The following is a 19,255-nucleotide window of genomic DNA, read 5'->3' on the forward strand; positions in this document are numbered from 1 at the left end:
TGGTTTGTGGAAGGGCACATGACCGAGACACACAGTGATGATTTGTTAACTTTGCCTAGACTTACTTTTGCAGATCGTCTGCCTAGTCTTAAAGGCATGGTCTAGTAAAACATTTTATTTAAAAAATAGATAGGCAACATAAAAAAAAATACTAGCATTCTCTTTTTTAAAACTTCCTATGTAAAATTTTTCGCTATTCAAGCTCAAAATTCGCAAAAGCAAGCACATGGGCGCATTCATTTTGTGAAATGGATGCCCTCCTGTGCTGGCTTTTGCTTTTGCGGCACTAATGAAGGAAAAGCCAGCCAGCTGTAGTAAACAAAAGCTACCGCTGGGTGGCTTTCCCTTCATTAGTGCTGTACGCGGAGGACGGGGACCGGAGACCAGAGCAGGAAAGCTGTAGCTGAATCTCGGTAAGTGCTATTTATTTTTTTTTAAAAATAAGCACTAGCTGGGGTTTTTTTTCTAAGTTTTCCGGGCTGGAGGAGCCCGGAAAACTTAAAAATAAAACTGCAGCTTTAAAAACATTGTATTTATGTTTGCGGTCGCTTTTGAAGCGACCGCAAACATAAATGCAACGTTATTGTGTTGGAAAACGCGGCGGTTTTTCTTTCCAAGTTTCTCAGGCTGCTCCGGCTCGGAACTAGCACATCCTAGAAGCACAGGATCTATCAAACCCAGCGCACTGACGGCGCTGCAAGCAATTAACTCACATCAGTCTCAACGCTAACCTGTCACACCAAACAAGTATGGCACAGGTAGGACTCTGCCCAAGCACACAAGTACAGGACTTTCCCTGTAGCGATACACCCATCACTGACCCCAGTTTTTACTTACCTATGTTTTAGATGTCCCAATCAATGTGGCAGCACAAGTCGACTGAAGTTGTCTGAAGACGGCACAAGACACAACAATAACAGCTGAATGCCAGAAACAGCATTTAAGTGACGACCAGATAGATGTGAAGTCAACTAGACCATATCTGAAGTCACAAATGCTACTAACCCACACTATGAAATAGTGAAAGTAAAGAACCAATGTATCAGGTTTTGTTACAATGTCTTAAATGCTGAAACCATCCACGATTATTTAGGCAAAGCAAAAAGGGCTTTTGTCAATAGCAGTGTGATGCAACTTGTTTTAAATTTTGAATATAAATAAATGTAATTGTTCTACAAGGTGGGGTAGCCTAGGTTCTTTTTCTTTTCTACTTTATATAGATCCTCCAGTACCTACTGTCTTCCAAGACATTTCCCTCCCAACACCAATGCATGCCCTTTACACATGAAATGATGTCCCGGAGTAGTATATATGGAGCTATCAACGACCCATGACCGTGCTTCCTTTTTTCTGTGAGCTCAGTATGCTGCTCAGGCATACCACTAACATTTTCTCTCTAAACTGAGGCATGCTGAATCCCTAAGTGGGCTTCAAGCCCTGTCGTGTCTGCTCAAGGCAGATGTCTGTCACAGACTCCCATAGGGTTTGGTTTTACTACCTAGAAGAAAGGATACTATGAAGACTGAAGTATTCATGGTGATCCATGCATGGTAAACTCACACGAAGGTGTACAGAAAGGGGAGAAGTGTCAGAGGTCTCGCTCCCCCAGCAAACAATCTGGATGCCTTTCTTCCTCCTCATCCTTCAAAAAGACCTGTCACTCCCATTCCATGAAGGATGAAGAATAATGAACACTTTTTAAAACATATATATTTTTATTGTTATTAAACGGTTGGAGCATATTTTAACAGCTTCATAACATGAGAAGGCAAATATTACAAGTGTGTCAAATGCTGAAGATCCCATCCATCAGTTCAAATACAGCTGGGGAGACCCACCTCGTAACCCTATTTCTGTCTCTGACTTCCCAACCACCCCTCCAAAACGAACATCACCCCAGCATTGTCCCCATCATCCGCTCACTCCCGGCCCAAATATAGCCATGCTAGGCAGGGTTTGTAGGTTAGAGCTGGGTATTTACAGTCGTATTCCAATAAAGGCGACCAAACAATTTAAAATTGGTGAAGTTTTCCTTCCCTTGCTGCGGTCACTTTCTCCGACACAGCACATCCCAAACCTTAATCCACCATAGGATTATGTCTGGGCCTTCCAGGGCTTTCCAGCATCGAGCGATGGTGATGGGTGCCGCCAGAAGCAGATGTGTCAGCAGTTTGGCACGAGACCCAATTATTGGGTATATGTCCTCCACTGGGGTACCCAGCAGTAGGGTTTTAGGACAAATCAGGAGTTTTCTCCCCGTAATGGCTTCTATGGTTCCCACAATGGCCTCCCAGAACGAACGTTCTTGGGGACAGCTCCACTACATGTGGAATTATGAACCTTGTGCCCCACAATTTTGCCAACAGGTAGAGGGAATTGAGGCCTGGAAGTGGTGTATCTGTGTCGGAGGATAGTACCATCGGAACAGTAGTTTTAGGGCGCTTTCATTTTTTGTTACACACCTGGATGATGTGTGAGCTCTGGTCCAGATGTCTAGCCATTCTGTATCATCCAGTTGGTGGAATGGATCCCGGTGGGATCCATTCTGTTTCCCACCGGGACATGAAGTCTGGTCTGAGGGGGGTTAAGATCATATCATCCCTCAAAAGTTTGTATAGTCACGAGATTCCACCCTTGCCCACACCCTTCCAGATTGTAAGTTTGAGCGGGCTTAAAGTATGCATGGCTTTTTGTTTTATTTCGGGATGTGTGCTCCAGTGACGCACCTGAGAGTAAAAGAACCTATTTGCTTCTGACCGGTGGAATTCCTTTTTGCAATCTTCAAATGTGCGGACACGGCCCCCACAAATAGTTGTGCCAGTGTGTGTAGGTCCCCCCGCTTGCAGCTTCCGAAAGCCCCCAAGGGCACACTCGGCGTAAAGGCAGGGTTACCGAACACCGGGGAGAGTGGTCCTATGTCCCTATGAATCTTCTTTCCTTTTAATGCCTCGTCCCAGAGTTTCAGAGTAACCTTAGTCTATGAGAGTAGGAGTGTCCATTGTTTTCGCTACATGTGGGGCATAAACGGTAAAAAACGGAGGCAGAGAGAGCATTGAGACTGCTCAATCTTCATCCATTTTGGTGATGGGGCTTCAGACGTCCATGTCAGTATGAGCTGCCTCTGCGTATTTCCATAGATTCGGGACACCGATGCCCCCCAAAAGTGAAACTCCCATCATTACTTTCTTGGGGATTCTAGATTTTTTGGCCCACCATATAAATCTAAGGACTTTATGTTGGAGCTGGTCCAATGGTGTTTTTTAGGTAACCCCCGGGAGGGATACTCAACGGTAGAGTATGTGAGGGAGCAGGTTCATTTTTACGGCCGTAATTCGACCCATTAAAAATATCTCTTGATTTGCCCATCTGTCTTAGTCCTTCTCAAGCAATTTAAAGAGGGGGGGGGAATTGGCCATATAGAGGTCAGCTGACGAGGCTGTGAGCTGGACCCCCAAGTATTCAATACCCATAGTGTCCCAGTGGATCCGGCATACAGTTTGGAGAGAGCTAATGTATTGTATTCTATTGTATTTATCATGTTTATATAGCGCTTTACTCCAAAACGCTACACATTTTAACAACTGGATACAAATAACATTAACATAATAGTATAACTGTAGAAGCAATTTACAAATAAGAATCAGTCCAACAAAAACAGTAAGTAGAGCAATTAAACTGAAGGGAAGAGGGAGAGTATTACAGTAGAACTGAGAGGGATGGGTGGGGAGGAGAAGGAGGAGGGAAACGGATGGGGTAAAAGGGTGAGAATGGGTCTGCGGTCCTGCGGTGTCAATCCCACCCCAGGGCCACTGACTTCCAATAGTTTATTTTGAAACCTGCTAGGCTACCAAAGGCCTTAGTAAGGCCACTTGGAGAGAAGGCCGGACGTCTGAGATAGTGAGAAGCATACATCGGCGTAGAGGGAAACCTTATGTGAAGTATCGTGGGTCCCCACTCCCTGGATCGAGCTGTTCCTTCGTATATGTTGAGCCAATATTTCCATAATGAGGGCGAACACGAGGGGAGGGGCGACATCCCTGTCGAGTGCCGCATGTTAGGGGAATCGGGATTGAGCATATCTAGTTAACCTGTAGTAAAGTATTTGGGGAGAAATAGTTGGCAGTTATTATTTTCCTAAATTGGGGTCCGAAATCGAACGCCATGTTGTCCTGTGTCTTTCTCCCCATGATAAACCCTGTTTGATCGGCATCGATTAGCGTAGGGAGGAGGGGGGGCTAGGCGATTTGCTAATACCGTCAAATAAATATTTGCTTCAATATTCAGTAGAGATTGGCCTGTAAGAAGCACATTCTTTAGCATCTTTGCCAGGCTTCAATAGCAAAAATGTGGTCGAGGCCTGCATGGAGGGAGTCGCACTACGCACTTCACTAACAGAGTTACAGGACCGTTAAGGTGGGGGAGCATCTGAGCACTAAAAAGCTTATAAAATTTAGGCGAGAACCCATCTGGGTCTTGGGCCCTGGGTTTCAAAGATTTAATTACCTCCTCCACTTCCTCTTGTCGAATAGGGGCCTCTAATGCCTCCATCTCTTCCCAGGTTAGGCGCAGTAGGGCTGCTTCTGCAATATATTTCCTTTGTGCTGTGGTGACCTCCCAGGATTCAGCATAGTCTCCAAGAAGTGCGTTTGTGCCAAATGAAGTTCATCCCGCTCCCCATAGTGGGTTACCCCGTGATGGTCTTTGAGGCCTATGATAAAGTTCTGTTTTTTGGCCTGTGCCAGTTTCCTAGCTAGGCGTTGGTTGGCCTTATTGCTTTTCACGTAGTAACCCTGTTTAACTGCAAGGGGCGTGCCATCTGCTCTGCGTAGAGGGACTCTAGTTTGTTCCAGGCAATACGCAGGGCGGAGTGAGCCTTAGGAGACCAACCCTGCTTATATTTCTTTCAATCTCTGGGATTTCTTGTTCTAGAAGCGCCCTAGCTTGTTTCTTTTGTCTGTGGTAAGCTGCAGTGTGAGAAATCAGTATACCGCTAATGACTGCCTTCATGGCATCCCATGTGATAGCTAAGGGCGCGAGTTCTGTGGGGTTCTCTTGAAAGTAATTTCTTATTGCCTTTGCTACCTCATCTCGTAGGGCCAAATTATTCAAGATCAGGTCGTACAATCGCCATAATGGTCTGGGCCCCGGAGCCGGATTCCAGGCCCTAATTTGTAATCGTACCATGGCATGGTCTGAGAGAACCTTTGGAGCAATGTCCTCCTCATTTGTGAAGGACATTAGCTGGGGGTAGGCCAGGATTAAGTCTATTCGGGAAGAGGAGCGGTAAACCTGTGAATAGAAGTATACCCTTTATTCCAATGTATCGGCCTCCTGGGTCTTTTGATCGTATCTAGCTACTCAAACTGGACGCCCCTTTCCATTAGAATTGCCGAACCCCCTTTTTTAGAACCTCCCGAAGCCAAAAACTGTCTGGGAAAGTCTCTGCTTTGGAGGCGAGAAAAGTCCTCGGGAGAAGATGGGTCTACTGTAGGAATGCCACTGATCCCTCCAAATCCTTCAGATGCTTTAAGATGGATTTTCGTTTCATGGGAGAGTGCAGGCCTCTTACGTTCAGCAAAATTCAACGTTTGGTGGGGTGTTTCCAGGTTTACCTCTACCCCCGAGGAAGGGGGTCGGGGGGAGTCAGTTGGGTGGTGGCTGCCATCCAGAGCTTGTAGTTTCCTGTGATCGAGCTCCAACCGAACATTTAAGTATATAACCCAACAGCAACTTAAACCTAAAGGGACTGAGCCCCATCCATGGACGCCAAACTGTCCAAGTGCCAAGCACTGTCGGTAAACACCCCAAGGGATCTTAGATGTCATCCGCCTTGAGGTTAGGCTAAGACTGTGTGACGCCCATCTCGCCGTCTTGTTTTCTGTTCTTAGAGGTTTATAGATGCCGCAGTCTCAAGTGTCTAGGTGTTGAGGTCAGGCACCACCCGGCTTCTGCTTTTCAGGGGTGTGAGGATAGTTTGTTTAGATTGCTACCCCTTTGGACGTGGGACCATGCCAGCTGCCTTGCCTTTGGAGGAGGGTCTTCTGTGTCAGTGAGAGCGTCCTGCAGGGAACTGCCCCTTTCTTTTGGTGAAGACCCCCTCAGGATTTCTTTCGCATCTTACAGGCATGAGATCGACCGGGCGACCCCCTTATATGAGAATTGCACAGCTATGGGGCATAGCCAGCGATACCTGATTTGGTCCCGAAGGATGAGAGTCAAGGGCTGAAGAGACCTCCGTTTTTACATTGTGGCAGTCGTGAAAGATTTGTAGGGGAGAACCTGGAAATAACAGTTCATCCTGGGTACGGCACACGGTCAGACTCTCCTGTTTCGTAGTATAGAAATGGATCCTGGTGACGGCTTCTGGTGGGTTTTTCGAGTCCAGACCCCTACGGGTACGCAATCTGTGAGTGCGATCGAGCTGCAGTTGTGAATTCTCCAGATGTGGGAGGAGGGATTGAAACAAATCCTCTACGTATTCAGACAGGTCTCGGTCTTCGACTGATGTTGGAATTCCTCTGATCCGGAGGTTATTTCTCTGGGCCCTGTTTTCCAGGTCCTCCTGCTCATACTCTAGAATCTCATTTTGGTTCGTCAGGGTTCGAATCTTTTGGTGGACTTCCAGTAAGGAGGCCTGCTCTTGGGTTTGCTCTGCCATGTTTCCCAGTCTCTGCTCCAATTCTGTCACTCTTTGGTCCTTGTGTTCAGTTTGAGAAGTCGGCTCCGTCATGCAGCTGCGGAATTCTGCCTTGATATCAAGCATGAATGTCTGGATGTCTTCCTTGGTGGCCAATTGCCCCGGGGGACCAGGTGATGCTTGGGGTGGCGATTTTGCGGTTTGTAGTTTCTTCCCTTTTTCAGCCGGGAGCAGCATGGTGGTAATATACCCACTCTTCTGGGCTTTTAGGTGTTTGGACATGTTGGTGAGCTGTTTCGGGTGAGATCAGGGTCCTAGAGCTCGTAGACAGGCATTTCCATGACTAGTCGTGCAAGGGGGGAGCTGTTGGGGTGGGGGCACGTTTCCCGGGGATGTATTATAATTGCCCAATAGTCCGAATTGTCTGGAGTAGGGCGCCAGCCACAGCAAACAGAAGGGTGTATGGTGGACTGTTCCCTCCAGTGTGTTGCTTAACGGGAGGCTGGGCTCTGAGGGCTGGCTGCCTCTACCCTCCTCTTCAACAGAAGGAGTGGGAGATGCGTTCCCTGGTTAGCTTGATATGATATGTTATTTATAACGCTCTTAATACCCAGAGGTTTCTAAGCGCGGACTCCGGGATCAAACCTGTTTTGCTTTGTGTCGTCTTTCCGCTGAGCTATCCTCCTGGGAGGGCCAGTGCTGGTGCTTGTTGTCCCCAGTGAGGGGTGTACGTGTCTCCTGCCCTGGGTAACAGTGGCTATTGGCCCCTCCACATTAATTCAAGGCAGCCTGTTCCTTATTCCGGAACGTTTGTCCCATTCAGTGGGAGCCGCAGGCTCCATCCAGCCTTCACAATCTGGTGTTGGGTATCTGTGGGCCACCAAGACATGTTGCGCTTGTGTTGCCGTGCTGGATTGAGGGCCAGGCTAGGAGCGGGATAACGGCTTCACTGTTGGGCTGCCACGGAGGGATAGCTGGGAGATATTTGTTCACTGCAGAGGAGATCCCAAAATAGCACTGCCAAGCAGGTCAAGGTCTAGGGACCGGGCATCTGTATAGCAGGACGTGGCAGGGAGCAGGGACACAGCAAACAAGCTTGCCTGAATCCTTTTTTGGACAGATTGCAGGCAACTGCCTGCAATCACTTGACACTAATTGGCACCACTCTTCCTGAACACCCTAATGTGGCCATTTTTATCAAAAAAGAGGAACAGAGATTTGGATATGGTCAAAAACACTGCAGCCCTTTCGAGGGAAAAAGATAGCACCCAGAGTTTTAGTCTACCCACTCTACGCTTCTACCTTACCAAGTTGAACTCCTCACAAACATACAGATTTATTAGTTATCTACATTTTAATATTTAACCTACGTGTGAGCACACAGGTAGATAGAATTTGCCGCCTTTGCAATTCAACTGTAAAAACGGCTTGTCATGTCTTAACAGCCTGTGCAAAATAATGTGCACTTGGCAGTTAACATAAGGCTCATTGAATGTGACCAATCCTGGAGCAGCTTTTATAGCGCTGAATCCTTGGTTATATCATCTGCTGCTTTTCACGTTTGGAGGGAGGTATTATCCCTCCTCCCCGTTTAAAAAAGGTGTGTGCACCATCAGGTTGCTCTTTTTACTATTGCACCTGCCACTTTAGTCTGCCACTATTAGTCATATGTACGCTAGGATTGTGCATACCTTTTAAAGTCTTAAGTAACATGAATTTAATACATTTTACATTTTGTCTTAATGTCTTATTTTACACTATGTCCATATGCTGATGAATTGTTAATTCAATTATTTATACCATTTTATTCTTGGTGGAAAAATCTGTTTTAATGTATTAAATAATTGTATGTTATTGATTATTTTTGTCAAATTGTTGATTGGTGCTTAAGGTTTCTTTTTAACCAAATGCACAATAAATAAATAAATAACTGGACTTGATGCAGGCTTTTACATCTGGTGACCCTCATGCTCCCTGTCAGGAAACCATTGATGCCCTGGGCCTGTTTGCTTCAGCTAAGCCAGTGGTACGGTTTGACCTTGCAGCAGGGGAGTTGCTAGGTCTAGAAAAGACCCGGGGCTAAGCTGATGTCAGAACTGTTGGGACTGGGGGCTAGCTAGTCTTTTGGCTGTAGCTCCTGAGATTCTATCCGGGGTTACAACCAAAAGATCAGGGGCTATAGCCCCCTTAGCGCCCCCTCTAGCAATGCCCCTGCCTTGCAGGCACTCCGAAAGAGACACTTCTGCTATTTAATTTGGAAATAGTGTCTTGGCGCTGGAGCATGATCTTGTAAAAAAAGCATCATTCATCCATATTGATGCATACTTCCTAATATGAAAAGAATGAGTAAACAACCCTATATAGAAGGTGGTCAGACAATGCCTATTAATAGGCATACATAGATAACATAAGAAAGGCAAATTGAGTGCCCAACACACAGAAACAAATAAAAGCATTTTTATTTGTAAATATAAAAACAATTCAAGTACATTTTTTGTGTTCTATGTTAGCCTGTGCGCTTAGTCGGTATTTCTGTTTAGGATTTATCTACTAAATAAACCAGTATTAGTTTAGGCGCTGTTTCCAGTATTTTAAGTTTATTCAAATCATCAATAACCATATATATAGTGCAGACATCAATGATAACACAGTGGTGCCTATGTTTCTTCAAATCCTCAATAATTCATATAAATGTTACAAACATCAATATTAGTACAGTAGTGGCAACAAACTCCATTAGAAGGCACATGCATGCGTTTCGTCCTTGCTGAGCCTTTCTCAAGTCACAAATATTAAGTCATTCAACAATATGATGTTCTTTTCCAACATTTGTCTTTTAACACATTGTTTTTATCTGAACAGCATTCATATTTGAACATTTTTTCTCCTAATTGTTAGTCTGTGATGCTGAGTGGATGAGTTTCTTATGGTTCTGTAGAGGATAAAGGGTGAGAAGGAGGATTGGGGTTTTAGTGTTCGAAAATTGGGATCACATTGAAATAAATGATGGCTACTAGTTAGGCAATTTAGGCGTGGCTTACCTAGGATAAGGTAAGGTTATACCACGCAAGGTTAATGGTTTTGCTTGTTCTTATTGTCTCCTAAGATACTCCTGGTCCAGGTTACTCTGAGGATGCTCAAGTGATGGACCTTTTTGTTCTGTTTCTTTCTGTTTAGAATCCTCGTCCTATTGAGCGACAAAATGATATATTTCACTTAAGATATATTTATAAACCTAAGCCCAAGTGTCAGTATATGTCATTTAAGTGTGGTGTCTGAGTTTCATCTTTGCAGGACATAGACCTGCCTGTCTTCTCTCCACCTCTGCACTCTTCCAAGGAAGTGGAGCGTTTCCATCCGCTAGATCCCAAAAGGGCCCTGAGCTTTGACATCACAAGAAAGTCTGAATTTGGGAAATTTGACCAACTCTTCGTGGCCTATTCTCTAGCCCATAAAGGCCTGGCAGTAACGAAACAAACACTTTCCCAGTGGATCATTTTGTACATGGCGGCGTGCTATCAGTCTAATCAGGGCACACTCAACTAAAGGGGTCTCTGCGTCAACTGCCTTACAAAGGGGTGTCCCGGTCAGGGAAATTTGTCGTGCAGCGTCATGGTCCTCACTTCACGCTTTTGCTAGACATTACTGTCTAGATGTCGACCGTGGGGCTGATGAACGTTTGACAGGGCGCTGCTGCAAAAGTCGTTAGTGTAACTTTCTGCCCGGCTCCTTTGCCTCACTGCTTGGGGACTCTATCAGATGAGGAATCTGCTGAAGAAAGGCAATCCATTGAAGGAGAAATTACTTACTGTAGTTTTCTTTTTATGGATTCTTCTCCCACAGATTCCTCATCTCCCCACCCATCCATCCCTGCTCAGAATGTTTGGCGGTTGGTGCGCATCTCTTCTTAATGGGTTGACAACTGGTGATGGTCCTGAGATGACCGTTTTCTGTTCTTCATGCCGCATGTTTTTCTCTAAAATCACAAAAAAAATCTTTTTTTAATTGAAATATAGCTGAATTCAATCAACTTTTTTCAATTTATCATAAAAGTTTACATTTAACTATCCAATGTTACAGAAAAAAGAAAAGTGTTTAAGTTGTTTACATCATAAAACATCATAAAACATCTTAGAGCATAAAGCATAACATTTAACCATACAAAGTTACAGAAGAAAAGAAGTTGAGTTACTTACATCATTAAAAATGAAATTTAATATACACCCAAATAAAGTGAAATAAAATGAGCATTGTCAACAACACCGCATCTATATATCACACACATCAGATTGCGTTATCGCCCATGTAATGGACTTAAGTTAGTTAGATGTTATAATTACAATTCCTACGATTCTAGTTCCAAAGGTTCTGTAACATGAATATATTTTTTAGTTGTTCATTTCGACACGTGACATTCAATGTCATTCAACAATAGAGCATTGAGAAAATTCACTGAAGCTATTTTTAGACTCATATTAGAAGAATTAAGGACAAAGGCCCATCTAAGTTCAGGCAGGACATTTACAACCACAGGTATATGTTTCTCATACAATTTGTTTCTCAATATAACTAATGCTGGGCATTCTATAATCCGATGTTCTAAGGTTTCTTTTATTTCTTGGTTTTTGCAAAATATACAAAAATGTTCATTCTCACAGATTTGTCTGTGTTGGGCTATGAGATCTCGAGAGTGCCACAAGTTAAATCTCATTCTTATGATAGACAGACGTATTTGTGGTGATGGTGCTTTGGACAAATACGACTCAACAGTCCCCATTTTCTTGTCAGCATAACATTGACTATTAAAATGCTTATATTCTAGGCAAAGTAAGCGTGTCTCAGTCCAATCGTGTAGCAACATTTTCTTTTTTGCCCTTTCCGGGTTCATGATCAGAGTTTCTACGCTAATATCTGCCACCACCATTACTTGATAAATGTATTTAGTCCATTTCGGGGTAAATACATGATTAGATGATAACATATAGGATGCCAGTACAGCTAGGATTGACTCAACATTAGTATTTACAAGGTATTTGCAAAGTAAGGCACATAGTTGCCAATGGTATTTTGCTTTTAGGGATATAAGGCCCAATTTGTATCTCATACATGGGCCTGGAGTGGACAGAGGGACGTTTAAGATCAGTCTCCAGAATTTGGCTTCTAGTTTATTCAGGCAATCAGATTTGAAGATCTCTTTTGTCTCCAACCCATATAATAATGAGGGGGTGATTTTTTAACGCCAGAACAAAAGAGCTGGATTGACAGTAAATTTTCCATATCTATGAAGGATTAATTTCGTTTGGCATATAGCTGAGGTTAATTTATTTTGTAATGTCTGTAGTTGCAGTGTAGATGAAGCGTTTCCTTCAAAGGGCAAACCTAAATATTTATAGTTGGGTACAATGTCCAAGTTGATATTTTTAACCCTCCATTAACATTTTTTCTATTGATGAATTTAGGCACATGTGATGCTCGAGCTAAAACATGGCGCTGGTGCGCAGTGCATTCTGGGGGCACTCAGAGCCATAATGGATATTTATCCATGCCTCAGTGGAAAGCTGCACTTGCTTTTTTGCGAAAAAACATGTTTTCAACGTTATTCTCTGCTGGGCCTGGAATGCAGGCCTTCTCAGCCAAGGACATGGCGCTGGGAAAGCTAAGATCCGCAGGTGCCGGCTGGTACCTGATAACAAGGTTTGTTGTGGTTTGCTATGCCCGCGCCAAGGTTTCGAGATGAGTTATAGAACTGTTTTCCAAGGCGTTTTTTAGGAGAGGGAAGCACTTTGCTCCTTGAGGTTACTGTCGGTTGACCCAGCTGGCAACCAACGGTCACTCATCAATGCGCAAGCGATATTGCCAGAAGGTTCGAGAAATTTCCACCCCTTTTTGAGGAGTGCGTATATGTTGAACCCCTCAGCGGTCAGACGGGATAAGCATAAAGACCTCAGTCGGAGGGGGGATGCCTTGTGCCGACATACCTGTGGGCTGTTGTGCTCTCGGGCTGGCTGTTACCGGGGTCTTCCAACCGCTTCTGGCGAGATGAGGGATTCAGTTACGCCCATGGTGATTTATTCCTGCTAACCTAATATCTTTTCTGTGATTTATCTGTGATTTATTCCTGTGTTATCACTTACTGCTTTTGTATGTCTAATTATGAATAAATAGCCGTATAAGTGCTACTTACTCTCTAAGCGTGCGTGTGGTTATAAATCATTGCGTCGTCTACCTGCGTTCAAAGTATTGGCTCTGCAACTGCACTGGCGATAAATGACTGTCCGTGAACTCTTGGTGAGCAATACATTTTTGGCGATGAGGATGGGATATTTGTGATGAATTGCTCCAAATATTAAAGAATCTGACCGCAGATAGGCCTTGCTTACATTGCAAGCGAAAGTTTTTTGGCAGTGAGTGTTGGACTGTGTTAATCCGTTTTTTTTGTGTGTGCGTGTTTGCGCGAATGACTGCAGTGTGGAAAAGAAAAAAAATATCTATATATATATATATATATATAGAGGTTTTGTACATTACTGTAATGATGAATAATTTGTTCAGGAAAAAGAGTGTTCCCGCTGGCGGTAAATGTTCTGATGTTATAATTCCAGGGTGGGCTAAGAGCCCATATGATAAATTGGCCCAGGTGTGGGCATGCGGCGTGGAGCTAAGTGAAACATGGGATCCTGGATTGGGAGACGCTGATCCGTCAGATGTAATGTCTTGTTTACAGCAGGTTTCAGTAGAGAGGGGAAAGGAATGCACCGCGCTGTGTAGGCGGGGTTGGGTTCTCCTGCATGCCTCCCGAAAGATACATCAAAAAAATGTGGAAATGAAAAATGATATTTTGCGATTAGAAAAAGAGTTGGCTGCAGAAAAGCAGATTGCGTTAATGCAGCAAATTCAAATGAAACTTTTCAAAGATAAAGCTGATACATATCAGGCTGTGGCAGAGAGGGCAGCAGTCAGAGTAGCCCAGTATAAGTACAGGAAAAGACGGGGAGAGGTCAACCAAAGGAAAGTGGCAGCTGTAATCGCTACCGCAGGTGTGGATTGGGACCCTGATAAGTGGGATGGAGACATTTTTGACTCAACCAGCCCAGAGAGCAGCTCGGCAAGTGAGTCAGATTCCAAAGCAGAACTTAATCAAAAGGCAGTGGCAGCTAAGCCTGTTAGAAGACGGCATGCCAGACCCCACCCGCTGGATCCTGCAGGCGGGGTTGTGGATTTAACGACGCTGGAAGATTACACTCAGCAGGAGGTTGGGGAAATCATTACTCGTTTGAGGCAAAAATCAGGTGAACCTTTATTGACATGGATGGTGAGATTGCTAGATGGGGGCGCCGCAGGGCTGTTGGTAGATGCCACAGACTCACCGCACTTTTTGCCTCTGTCAAATGACACCAGTGTACAGGAGGTCTTAAGGGCAGGGCCGCCCCCTGATGAGAATGGGCAAGCTTTACAGGTGGCTTTGTTGCAACTAGCAGCCCAGGCATGTAATCGCAAGTATCCTATTACCAAAGACTGGCCCAGTGAGGAAAAGAAGTGGTATACTTTGAAAGAAGCGATTCAAAAGGTCAGAGAACATGCTATGAAAGAGGCAATTCATTTAGATGCACCAGGACACATGGGGGTCGTACCGCTTTCAGTTTCAACCAGGAATATGGTGATCAGAACTGCCCCCCACATATAAAAGTGTCATTATGACTTTGCTCGTAGGTATGACGGGCAAACCCACTGATGAGGTAGTGGATGCCATTCGGCAACTGGCAGATTTAGGGGGGTGTGACAAGAGTGATGACAAGTCACGGGAGAGACAGGGGCGTAGTGAGAGAAGAACTGAAGGCAGGAGGCAGGATAGTAGAGACTCCCGAGTGTCCAGGAAAGACATGTTTTTGGCCCTGTTAAAAGATGGTGTGCCACGGAAAGAAATTGATGGCATTGAAACCAGGGTCATGTATGAACTATACAAAAAGAGAGGGCTTGCAGCCAAGGAGCGCTACAAACAGGTTAAGAAACAGGTGGTGACTAAGCCACAGAGGGACACCTCACCTTCTGCCCCTCCTGAGGAAGAACAGGAAGAGGGGTCTATGGGGACACCTTCCCCGTACCAGCCAACATACGCTGATTTGAGGAAGGTGGTGGGTGCAATGCTAGAGGCGGAGTCAGGTCGCACTCATTCAAAATTTGACTAGGGTTACGGCCAAGCTCCGGCAGCGTCTGCTCACATTAAAGTTGATAGGCGTCCCCATGTTAATGTTAAGATTTTCTGGGGGCCAGAAAATACGCAAGGAGTGCAAGCATTGATAGACACCGGGGCAGAGGCCTCTCTGATTCATGGAAATCCAGCATGATTCAAAGGGAGACAATTTACTATTACATGCTAGGGGGAAAGGAGACCCCCGCAGTACAAACTGAAGTGGAGATGAAAATAGGCAATTTGACCAGGCAGAAATACCAAGTGTTGATTGTCCCGATACCTGAGTACATAATTGGCTTTGACATTCTAGAAGGGTTGACTTTGGGACTTGGAGGTAAAACGTACCAGTTTGGGGTGAGTGCATTGACCTGCACACCCATTACCGTAGGCAAATTGAAGATGCCCCCAGTACAGGTGCCGGTAGCAATGAAGCAATACTGCATTCCTGGGGGGCACAAGGAAATTTCAGACACCATCAAAGGGTATGTAGAGGCGGGTGTGTTACGCCCTATTACTACCGCGTGGAACAACCCTCTGTGGCCTGTCAAAAAAGGGGATGGGTCTTGGAGGATGACGGTGGATTACCGCAAGTTGAATAAAAGCACTCCTACCCTTAGTTCCCTTGATTGAGAATGTCCAAAAGTTTGAGGGGACTTGGTATGCAGTGGTAGATTTAGCCAATGCATTTTCTTGGAGCAGGCGTCGGTATACTTTCACAAGGTTACCTATGGGGTACATACAAAGCCCGACTATCTGTCACCGGCTGGTGGCAGAGCACTTAGACAAGATACCGTGTAAACCTGACATACACATCTCTCACTACATTGATGATATTTTGATTCAGGGCAAGGATGAGCGCAGTGTGCAAAGCCAGTTAGAAGTTATTATGGAAGGATTGAAGAAGGAAGGGTGGGAGATTAACCCGAACAAATTTCAAGTCCCAGCTGAGTCAGTGATATTCCTAGGGATTCAGTGGCATAATGGGCGTCGAGAAATGGTGCCGAAGGCCCGACAGAAAATACTTGAGTTCACCACTCCAATGAACAAAAAGCAAGCTCAGGAGTTCATAGGGCTGTTTGGGTTTTGGAGACAGCACATTCCCCATTTAGGGCAGATACTGGCCCCCCTCTACAAAGTGACACGAAAGAAAAATGAGTTTCAGTGGGGGGAAGAGCAGCAGAAAGCATTTGATTTGGCGAAAGACACCGTGCAGCAGGTGCTTGATCTATGGCCGTTAAAGGAAGGCGAAGTGGAATTGAATGTGTCTGTACAAGACAATTACGCTAACTGGAGTGTGTGGCAGAAACAAGACAGGAAACGTGTGCCATTGGGATTCTGGAGTCGTAAGTTGCCCGATGCTGGTAACTCATACACTCCGTTCGAGAAGCAGTTGCTGGCATGTTACTGGGCCCTTGTTGATACCGAGCAAATGACAATGGGCCATGATGTATTGATGAGGCCAGAAATACTGATTATGCAATGGGTGCATAGATCTCCTAAAACACATAGGAATAGGACATGCTCAAGAAGCCAGCATAATTAAATGGAAATGGAACATTCAAGACAGAGCCAAATCAGGGAAGGGTGGAGTTGCAAAATTACATGAGCAAGTAGCGAACATACCGCCCTCAGATTACATACCACCGGAAGTGTCTGGAAAACGTGAGTCTCCCGTGAAATGGGGAGTGCCTTATGGCGATTTAACCGTGGAGCAGACAGAGCATGCCTGGTTCACAGATGGCTCGGCCCGATATGTGGGAACCGAGCAATACTGGAAAGCGGTGTCGTACAATCCCAAGACAAAAAAGATTTTGACAACGTCAGGGAAAGGGAAGAGCAGTCAGTTTTCAGAGCTTTACGCAGTTTACCAAGCATTGAAACAAGAGACCCCTGGTCGATGTCATTTGTACACGGATTCATGGTCAGTGGCAAATGGGTTGGCGGTGTGGCTGCCAACCTGGCAGAAGAACGGGTGGAAGATTCATTCAAAAGAGTTGTGGGAAAAAGAACTGTGGCAAGATATTGCAGAAATGTTATCACAAAGTGAAGTCACTGTGTATCATGTGGACGCGCATTGTGCTACAGACTAATTAGAACATTGGTTTAATTCTGTTGCAGATGAACACACCAAGATTTCATCTGTTGATGCGGAGGCTCAGGAAGACGATTTGGAGGGTTTGGCCAAGTGGGCTCACCAGAAATGTGGGCACCTTGGAGAAAAGACTACTATCAGGTGGCACAAGCTTGAGGAATCTGTATTCCTTTAGAGGTAGTGAAAATGATCATTTTGTAATTTCCAGTGTGCCAGCACCAACAGCACAGGCCTATCCCTCGGATTGTACAAGGCACGTTGCGGAGAGGAAAATTACCAGGTCAAATTTGGCAGATTGATTATATCGGTCCCCTGCCAATCAGTAAAGGTTGTCAGTATGCATGCACTATTGTGGATACATACTTGGGATACATGATGGTTTTGCCGTGCAAGCGTGCCACACAACTGAACACCATTAAGTTGTTAGATCAGATCATATTGCATTACGGGGTGCCTTTGCAGATTCAAAGTGACAATGGGTCACACTTCAAAGGCAAATTGATTCAAGAATATTGTCAGGAAAAAAGTATTGAATGGCTCTACCATGTGCCTTATTACCCTGCAGCTTCAGGATTAATTGAACGGATGAATGGTTTGTTGAAAGAACAGCTGTGCAAATCTGGAGATGGCAGTTTAGCAGGCTGGCGTGATCGTGTGTTTGATGCGATGCAAGTGCTAAACAATAGGCCTGTGAATGATCATGAAACTCCTTTGATGCGGCTAATGACTCCTGCTTTACAGATTCAACCCAACTCAGTCAGAGAAACCCTATTGTACTGGGAATTTACCCCGGGTTCTTTAGCTCCCTATCGGGCGACTCCAGAGTCAGCAGGGGTAGACTTGCATTCCCATGAGGAGATCACGTTTGAGCCAAGAGGGATTGTTGTAATTGAAACAGGGATTGGGGAAGAATTCCTCCAGAGCATATGGGATGGATTGCTCCTAGATCTGGCCTAGCATTGAAGGGAGTTAAAGTATTGGGAGGGGTCATTGATGCCGATTACCAAGGCGAGATCAAAATCATCTTGATGAATAGTGGTGACCAAGTGCCACCGATCCACAAGGGCGATCGGGTGGCCCAACTAATTATTATCCCTGTTAAGTTGTCCATGATTAAAAAGGGGGAGCCTCCTGCAGTGTTAACTACCAGTGGGGATTGTGGTTTTGGCTCTTCAGACAGTATGGTACCGGGTGCGAAGGTGTGGGTTGAAAGGCCAAGTGGCCCACCAGTGGCCGCAGATGTTATTGCATCAGGCAAAGACCAAGTAGTCTTAGTGATGGAGCCCGGTAGAAAGAAATGGCAGTATGTGCCCGCAGACAAATGTTACTTAAGAGAGTGATTTTCAACACTGATATCTCTTTTCTGGGTTTGCCTTGTAGATCCTGTGTCTCGCTGGCGTGATTGTGGGACTAAATGGACTCCGTTCTGGAGAGTCAAACGGCATGCTGCTACCAGTGAAAAATGTCACATCTGTGCCAGCGATCCATAGGAAACCGATGATGATGAGCAATGATGTCCAAAAGCAGCCCTATGCCGATGCCGAAAAGCCAGCCAGACCGAAGACATGGATTCGTGGAATGCGGCAAACATGTCAGGTGCAAGTGAAAACAACATTGATGCCAGCTATGCAAAAGGCGTCTTCAGGACGGCGAAAATATTCTCCAGTGATCACCCAAACTGAGAATATGTAGACGTATCTGGCACAACAGGTGCTCAACATTACGCACTTTTGCCTCGCTGACGTGCCCAATGCTGAAGCTTTACTGACTACTTGCTTAGTAGCGGTGCCAACGCCAGTTCCGGTTCTAAAGCACATTTTCGGCGTCATGCACAATGATTCTTTGGTTCAAGATTCCGATATCAGGCAATCCTTTTTCGTCTGAGTAGTGCAGGTTTTGCCAGAAAACCGATCGCAAATGGAGAAACTTGACACGTATTATAACCTACAATGTAACTCAAGGCGATGTGTGTTACCTTATGACCTGCAATGCAAAAGAAATTGGCAAATGCTAACAGCTCAATTTAATCAATCAGAAAAATGAAACTGTGTTCGAGAGACGATTGTGTTCACGAGTTCCAAGCACATGTACCAGTGTGAATAATGCTATGTCTTGCAATCATACAGTGATAGCTGCCATTCATCTGAATCATGTGAAACTTCCAACAGGATGGCTCTTTTCATGTGGCAACATCACATACACTTATATTCCAGCTACCATTTTTACGGAGGTCCATGTGCCTTAACTCGATTAGGACTAATGATGTTCCCTATACACCCAGCAATATCTCGAAGCAAAAGGTCAACTTTCGAGCCTGTGGGTCTATCCCCCGATT

The 19,255-nt window shown here is 45.0% G+C and overlaps 1 protein-coding gene across 4 annotated transcripts in view; it reads left to right on the forward strand.

Annotated features, from left to right (window-relative positions):
* Window positions 1-19,255, forward strand: part of VPS13C (vacuolar protein sorting 13 homolog C) — a 5,236,720-nt gene that overhangs the window by 2,016,438 nt on the left and 3,201,027 nt on the right. The gene's annotated exons all lie outside the window — the stretch shown is intronic.

The sequence above is a fragment of the Ambystoma mexicanum genome, chromosome 11 (assembly GCF_040938575.1).
Source record: "Ambystoma mexicanum isolate Mex_15411 chromosome 11, UKY_AmexF1_1, whole genome shotgun sequence".
Lineage (NCBI taxonomy): Eukaryota > Metazoa > Chordata > Amphibia > Caudata > Ambystomatidae > Ambystoma > Ambystoma mexicanum.